Raw genomic sequence first — 8,127 nt, 5'->3', positions numbered from 1 at the left:
GAGCACGGTTAATCCGCTAATAGATTAATGAAACCGCCGAATAACGGAAGTTGACGACATTCATTTTTCCAAGTATATGCAAATAGCACGTAGTGCTTAATTTCCGCTCTTAGGAGATTAAAATACCTGTTCAAGCAAAGTAAAAAGTTTGCGATATCATTTCATAGGTTCTGCGGTTTTGTAAAGCATCCTAACCCCTAACTTGTCGACTAAGCTAGAAACGTTAGTTTCCATTTCGTACCTAAGATTTTCTCACGTCATTTATTTCTACTCCAAATTTCTCTCCTTTGAAAGAATCACATATATAGCTAATTTAAATTAAAGCGCAGATTCAGTTATTCCTTACTTCCTGAAAATGTAATGATCAACGAAGAAGCAATTATCTGGTTAATAATACAATTTGAATTGTACTGAAATAAATATTGATTACAAGATATAGTATCTTTAACAGAGCAGCTTCTATTAGCAATTACCCCGCATTTATATTAAATCAGTAAATCCTCTTTCTAAGCAGGACAAATGTATTATCATCATTGAATTTTAGCTACTAGTAGAAATTGAATCGCTGATAAAGCCGAAATAATTTTTAGTTAAGGCATTTATCTCATTTTCGCTTCATCACGTTCATTCATTTATGATAATTTATGCAGTTTAGAACGATTCTATGGGAAATTCTGTTGGAACGAATCTACTGTATTCTATTCGCAATGCGCCCACCAGCGGCCGAGCGGTAAAGTCGCTGAACTCTGGTAGTTCGGTCCGAGGTTCGTATTCCGCGAACAGGCTTGTTGCATGGACGTTTTCGTGGTTTTCCCCATGTGTAAACTGTATACGAGCCAGTTTCCCTTGAAAGTCCTCCACGAAGCCGTCCCTCCCCTTAGGCAGATAACCCTCGAGGCTTTGCCATAATCACACACACCTATTCGCAATGCGTTATTTCTGCTACTAGGCAAATATATCATTGTTAATAATAATTGTAGTTTTCAAATCATGTTTTCCCCCCTTCTTACGCTTATGCTTTACAACAGTTTATGTGGAATTTTAAAGTGAATCCTACCAGTAGCCGAAAAGATAAGACCGCTGAACAATAAGAAATCAACCGAGATCTCCATCCAAAGGCGTGTTATAAATTATGTCTCACTACTGCACAGGCATTATTTAGTACTGTGACTGGATACAAATTTTGTGCAGATTGAGATCGTTAGACTCTGGTAGTTCTATCCAGGATTAATATCTGACGGTGAATTCTAATTTATGTAACACCACTCTTCAACTGCTATTTGATATTAAGGCTGGATACGATTTATCCACTCAACCTGCCCACTGCTGGTTAAGTGGTTAAGTTTTGATCGTTGAGGTAGTAGGTTTGACATAGGTTTAGATCTCGGCAAACAGACTGGCTGAAAGGTATTTTTTCCAATGCATAACTTAAATATCATTCAATTTTCCTGAGAAATTCCTCCTCGAGGTATTCTTTTCCTTCGCCAGGTAGGCCCACCAGCGGCCGAGCGGTACAGTCGCTGAACACTGGTAGTTCGGTCCGAGGTTCGAATCCCGCGAACGGGCTGGCTGCATGGGCGTTTTCGTGGTTTTCCCCATGTGTAACGTGTATACGAGCCAGTTTCCTTTAGAAAGTCCTCCACGAAAGGCATCCCTCCCCTTAGGCAGATAGCCCTCGTGTGCTTTGCCATAATTAAATACACCTACGCCTACACCTTCGCCAGGAAATCCTTTTGGTCTTTTCTATAAATAAATAAACTCGCCAACTTTCATGATGCCATGATTGGTCATGCTGAGGCTTTGATGACGATGAAAGACCAGACGAGGCGGATTTGAGGAAGAAGAAACGAAAAATTATTTTAGGCCCACTTTTTTCTTGCATTAAGAAGTTCAGAGCTAATGTTTCTTTTAAATAATTCACATTTTTAACAAATAATTCCAGTTTTAACTCTTTCATCCAGCCCTAAAACTGCCTGTTTAGAACAAATCAGTTTTTAAGTTATCACCTTTTTTAAGTTATTGGTGAAAATTATTATTAAGTTCTATTAACAATTATGTTTTTCAAATAAAACCCTGTCCTCTCTGTCTTGGCTCATATCAAAGTTATCGTTTAGATTAGAAGTTTATGCAAATAGGTAGACATGCACCATAGTTTAAAAGTAGCAGTTTAACTGTACTTGTAGCCTCTTAGGAACATGGGACATTCTGTTGAGGTACTTCTGTGGAGCTAATCCAGATAAATCTTAATTGGTTGAAAATTTAGTTGAAGTGACGACAGACGAACTTTTAGCGTTAAATTAGAACATAAATTTACTAAGTACAGGACAGCAGGAGTGGTTTAATGAATTTTATTTGGATTTTAATTTGAATTGTTTCCGTACTTGCAGTTAGTAAGTAATTACGGAGAACACTTCATTTACAAGTTAAAATGTATCAATTTGTTCGCCGTCAGATTGTTCACTTTAATCTATAAAAGTATGGCATCTCTCTGACTCAGCTTTATCTTTAGTATATCTGTCAACCTAGAAAGTCGTGACATCCCCCTACCTCATATATTCTTCAATATACTTTTTGACCACATTAGGTGCAACCCGCCTCACTACTGGCCGAATAGTTAAGCCTGCTGAATTCTAGGCGTTCGATCCAACCCAAACGGGGTGCTTGGTTGTCATAGTTTTATCCTCATGTAACATGAATACAAACCGTTAACACCTCTAGAATAATTCTGTTCGCTCATCAGTGAACAGAATAGATCTCCAATGATTTTTCAGTCGGATTGACTTAACTATGCGCCAAATTCAAACGCTCCATGCGGTGGCGTGATGTAAGCCTGAACCCCGTTGCCGGTCGCCTTTTTATAAAGACTTCTTTCAGTCAGCCTTCTGTATACTATCGTGGCTGGTACTGTCCTTCGTGTAGCAGAAATAAGCACGGATCTAAGCTGAGATGGAATTACATCCTGTTACGACGTGAACTAAGTCGCAAAAACCATTCATCTGCAAAAGTGATAATTCTTTGCCTACCTTCGGTAGGACTTTGAGAGGACTGGTAATTAGAAATTGGTTCCACAACCACCTTAACACGGAACGGTCGACAGTTAGACATCTTGCAGCATTAGATTGTCGTTGACTTGCTTCAAATCGTCCTACGGCTGGTTTTTACCTGTGTGGGATTTACGTAAAGTAAAGGTTGATTACTCTTCTTGCATAATACTGCTCGATGCAGCTTGCTTTTAGTATTTGTAACGTATCTAGATTTCTATAATTTCGAACAACTTTTATATTTATCAATTTGTTGCTTAAAATTTAGAAATCACTATAGATGGCATGTTTTAAAGTTGCGAAATTTCATTCTTTGAGTAAACATTTGTCATGTTTAATTCAAAGCCTAAATATTTGTAAAATTTAAAAATAATTTCTATAGATGAATGCTACGTAAAATTGAACAACATGGTTGAAAATATTAGGATTTTAGATTTAATTCTTAAGCCGTTTAAAAGGTTATATGGTATTTCTCCCGCTCTCCTAGCGTGCCTTCGTGGTGTAGTGGTTCTGCACTCTGAACCGATATTCCAGAGGTCCGTGGTTCGATTCCCGAAGGCGATTACTCATTTTTCATCTTGCCTTCTTCCAAAAAATTCCTAATGTCTCTAAAGTGGCGCCCGAAATAAAAAGGGTGTTGGATAAGGATTTGGCGATTGGGTCCCCTGAAAACCCCAGTCGCCTAATGTCTCTACAAAGTAAAAGGATTGAAGAGTGCCTAGACATATATTTCGAAAGCTTTGATTTAGCGTTGCCTATATCAGATATACATCTAAATTACTTTCTGTAAGAGCTTACATCTCGAATTCAGCTATAAATTACCATGTCGGATAAACATATATCGCAGGCTACTTCGTTATTGCCACAAATTAATATGCTTCTCAGATCCTACTTGGATGAGAATTTGCAGGCTGTCTAACACTTAAGTGAACACATGAATCACTGTTTCACGGGAGTTCATGTCACTGAGAGATATCATAGCCGAAATTTGCAACAGAGCTTGGATATAATTAATAGTCTCGTGTTATCCCGTTATGTATAAGAGATTACTTCGGGTTGCACATAGAATCGAAATATGTAGAATCACTTGTTGGAGTAGCTATAGACATTACATTTAAGAGCGTTTAATACCCCTTTCTCATGTCGATTTTTAATAACAGATGGCGCTACGAACGTTGAGCGCTAAAGACTCAAATCTGTAAGACTACCTACAGCCCGGTTACTATGGCAACGACGCTTCCCTTTCTTTGTACTCGTTTGGCGGGAAAGTGAGTAAGCCATAAAACACTTAAACACATCCCCTCAGTTGAACAAAAGGACCTGCTGTCATTTCTTCCGTCTGTGACTCAGACTGCGGGGTATGTTTTGAACAGGAATAGAACTTTTCCACTTTTGTGTTGAATGAAAGATATCTATGAGATACGTGCAGCAGTCGCTATTTCTTTTCGCAAAATTTGTTCATCACGCTTTTCAATGTTGCGTAATGTTTCATAATCTGCCGTTATTCTGCGGAAGAAAACAGTTTTTAAAAATAACTAGATTTTTAAGCATTTCGGTAATTTCATCGCGACATAAAAATTATATATAAATGAATTTATACTTGATGATATGTGTATACATATATAGCATGCACATAATATTCCATTTACTTATCCATCCATAATATTCCATAAATATGTGTTAGCACTTTCCAAAGCTTTATATATATTTTTTACTTGTATTATAAAATCGTATAACACTCCTAACTATTATTTTTTTATTTCAAAAGTGAATAAATCATTATCAAATTTTTCTAGTACACGGCACATTATCTGAGATCCGCTTTGAATGAAAACTACATAAAGTGTTATCAGTTTCAAGATTTCACTTGATACTGAAATGCATAAAATCAAATTGCATTTCTATGTTTCAGGTTTATAAAATACAGCTGATAATTGAAGGGGTAAAGTACAAGCTGATAATACATGATAAGGGGGAAGAAATTCCTAAATTACAAAATTGAATATTATATTTTACTAAAGTAAAATGATACATATTATAGATACATCCTAAAAAACGATAATATTTATATATATATATTGTATATCGTATATATATATATATATTGTATATCGTATATATATATATATATTGTATATCGTATATATTATATATTTATATGTATATGTACTCTTTTCCGGATGCAACTGTAATTACGTACTGAGCTGGTTTATCATCTTCCTGTAGCGACGCATTTGGATTTGCTGTGAATGAATTTGTTTCATTGAACAGGAACAAATAGGAAACAGAATATTGAAAACTGAATTTGTTTTAAGCATTAGTAATTTATATATGTTAGATTGACTAAAAAGAGTATATTCATGCATAACGTATAAATAAGCGAAGTGAATACTTTTTGGCAATCACCTTTCTAGGATGATCATTTTTGAAAATAACCAGTACTGTTGATAACATAAACACCGGTACGATCTATCTGCCTAAGGAAAAGGATGCCTTCGTGGAAGACTTTCTAAGGGGAATTGTCTCCTATACACGTTACACAGGGTAAAACCACGAAAGCGCAGCCAGTCGGACCGAGCTACTGGTGTTCAGCTACTTTACTGCTTCGTGCCTCATTTCAGAGCGGATTCGCTATATATGAAACAGAGCAATGTGCTGTTACCGTATTTAGCAGCCTGCCTTTTTCCTTGACCTACCATAAAAAAATAAAATAGCAAAATTATAACAGCGTTTCTAAAAAGATGCTTTGCTATATTCTCATTAAATCTTTATCATTCTGCGCTACTAAAAACAAAGTACGATTATTTCAAATTCAAAATTTTATAACATTACTTTACAGAAAGTGATCTCATGTCTTCTAAAAATGAAACCCCACATCTGTTTCTATCCAAGCGGCTTACTTTCTAGACAAAGTAATTTCAGTGTAACGTACGTTCAGTTTTATCTAACTTTGAACGGAAAAAAAAAAAAAAAACTATGTACATAACAGGCAAAGATATTAACAGCACATAAATTTACTCAATTATATTGGATTACCAGAGGAGAAAAAAATAATCCGATGAGATAATTCTCTGAGAATTCATAAACGCTAAATTAAGAATAAATTTTATAAAATGTTTGCTAATGAATACATGTATTTGCATAGTAAGTTTCCTTTTTTTAAAATTTTTCCATCTTTATCACGTTTATCGGAGTGTCGTATTTAACTTCACAATTATGCTCCGAAATTTCATTGCTGTAGATTGGATGATTACCAATATATAATCCTACTAGTAACCAGAGCCAGTATTAGAGGTTTTTGCTGCTCACTACAATATCTGTGGCTCTTACTTCTGCCACGCGCCGCCAGTGGCTGAGTGGTTAAGAATATTGATTACTGGAAGTTAGACCTGGTTTCGGTTCGATCCCAGGCGAACCAGCTGGCTGCATGGTTTGTTTTCCTGTTGTGCAACATCAATACGAGCCAGTTTCCTTCAGCAATTAGGCTCACCCGCGCCCAAGCGGTTAAATCGCTGAACACTGGTAGTTCCGACCTGGGTTCGAATCAAGGCGAACGGGTTGGCTACATGGGCGTTTTCATAATCTTCCCTATGTGTAACGTGTATGGGGAGCTTTGCTATAAACTAAACTAAGCCTTCAGAAACTTCCTCCACGAAGGCATCTGCTATCTGCCACCTCGTGGCTTTGCTATATTCAAAGAGCCTAACCCAATTCTAGCACTCAGTTCCTCTCTAAATTCTAGCGGGCGAGCGCTAAAGTCGCCTATTACTGGTAGTTCAACCTCGGCACATTATCTGAGTTCAGCTTTGAATGAAAACAACATAAAGTGTTATAATGAACGATTAGTTTAAAGATTTCACTTGATACTGAAATGCATAAAATCAAATTGCGTTTCTACATATCAGATTTATAAAGTACAGCTGATAATTGTAGGAATATCAGGTTCATAAAGTACAGCTGATAAATACATAAGTGCGAAGGAATTCATAAATTACAGAATTTAATGGTTGTAACGAAAATTTTAAACACGAACGTTCTTCATAAAGTTAGGAGGAAAAAAAAAAAAAAAAAAAAAAAAAAAAAAACAGTCAGTACCTTTAGTGCGGGTAGTAATCACTACCAAAAATCTATGCTTTTCTGCCAATGTTTTGGTAGTTTTTCAAAACCTTCGGCCCGGAAACTTGGTGGCCCGAGTCCAAACACAGGTCAACCTCATTTCGACGTCTTGTGCAGAAGTGAAGATAGGACCAGCAAGATGTAGCTGCAAGTGTGAAAAAAAGGTAGAAGTCCGAACGTGCGATATCGGGGTTATATGGTGGGTGTGGTGAAAGATCCCTTTCGAGCCCGTACAGATGCCAGCCGGTGAATGCAGACACGTATGGTATTATCTTGATGGAACGTTACCTTTCTGCGCCGGAACTCAATTCGACTCTTTTCCTTGATAGCAGCGTGAACATGCACTAGCATCTCGTTGTATCCTTTACTGTCAAGGGTTTTACCTTTTTCCATATACTATTTGTGATTAATACCATGGCAATCCCACCAAATACAAAAGAATGATCTTTTTGTTAGTCAAATTACGCTTTACGATGCTGCCGACGGACTCACGGGCGCAGATCAACTAAATTTTTGGCCTATTTTGTTAAAATAAATTTATTTCTCAACACAAGTGACTATCTGGTCCAGAACTTTAATTTTGCGTTGATATTCGAGAAGAATAGTACAGGCTCGAACACGTCTGACCTTATCTGCTTGAGTCAGCTCGTGCGGCGCACAGCTGACGTTTATGTGATGCATAGTGCGACTAATGGAGAGATTCATTTTTATGGGGCCCACCAGCGGCCGAGCGGTAAAGTCGCTGAACACTGGTAGTTCGGTCCGAGGTTCGAATCCCGCGAACGGGCTGGCTGCATGGGCGTTTTCGTGGTTTTCCCCTTGAGTAACGTGTATACGAGCCAGTTTCCCTTAGAAAGTCCTCCACGAAGGCATCTCTTCCCTTAGGCAGATAGCCCTAGTGTGCTTTGCCATAATTAAATACACTAACACCAACCATTTTTATGGATAATACCACGGCAATCTCACCAGA

This window comes from Stegodyphus dumicola, chromosome 9, assembly GCF_044657685.1.
Source record: "Stegodyphus dumicola isolate Sdum_Otavi_A_Nest chromosome 9, ASM4465768v1".
NCBI classification, from domain to species: domain Eukaryota; kingdom Metazoa; phylum Arthropoda; class Arachnida; order Araneae; family Eresidae; genus Stegodyphus; species Stegodyphus dumicola.
Note: the sequence above shows the minus strand (reverse complement) of the source record.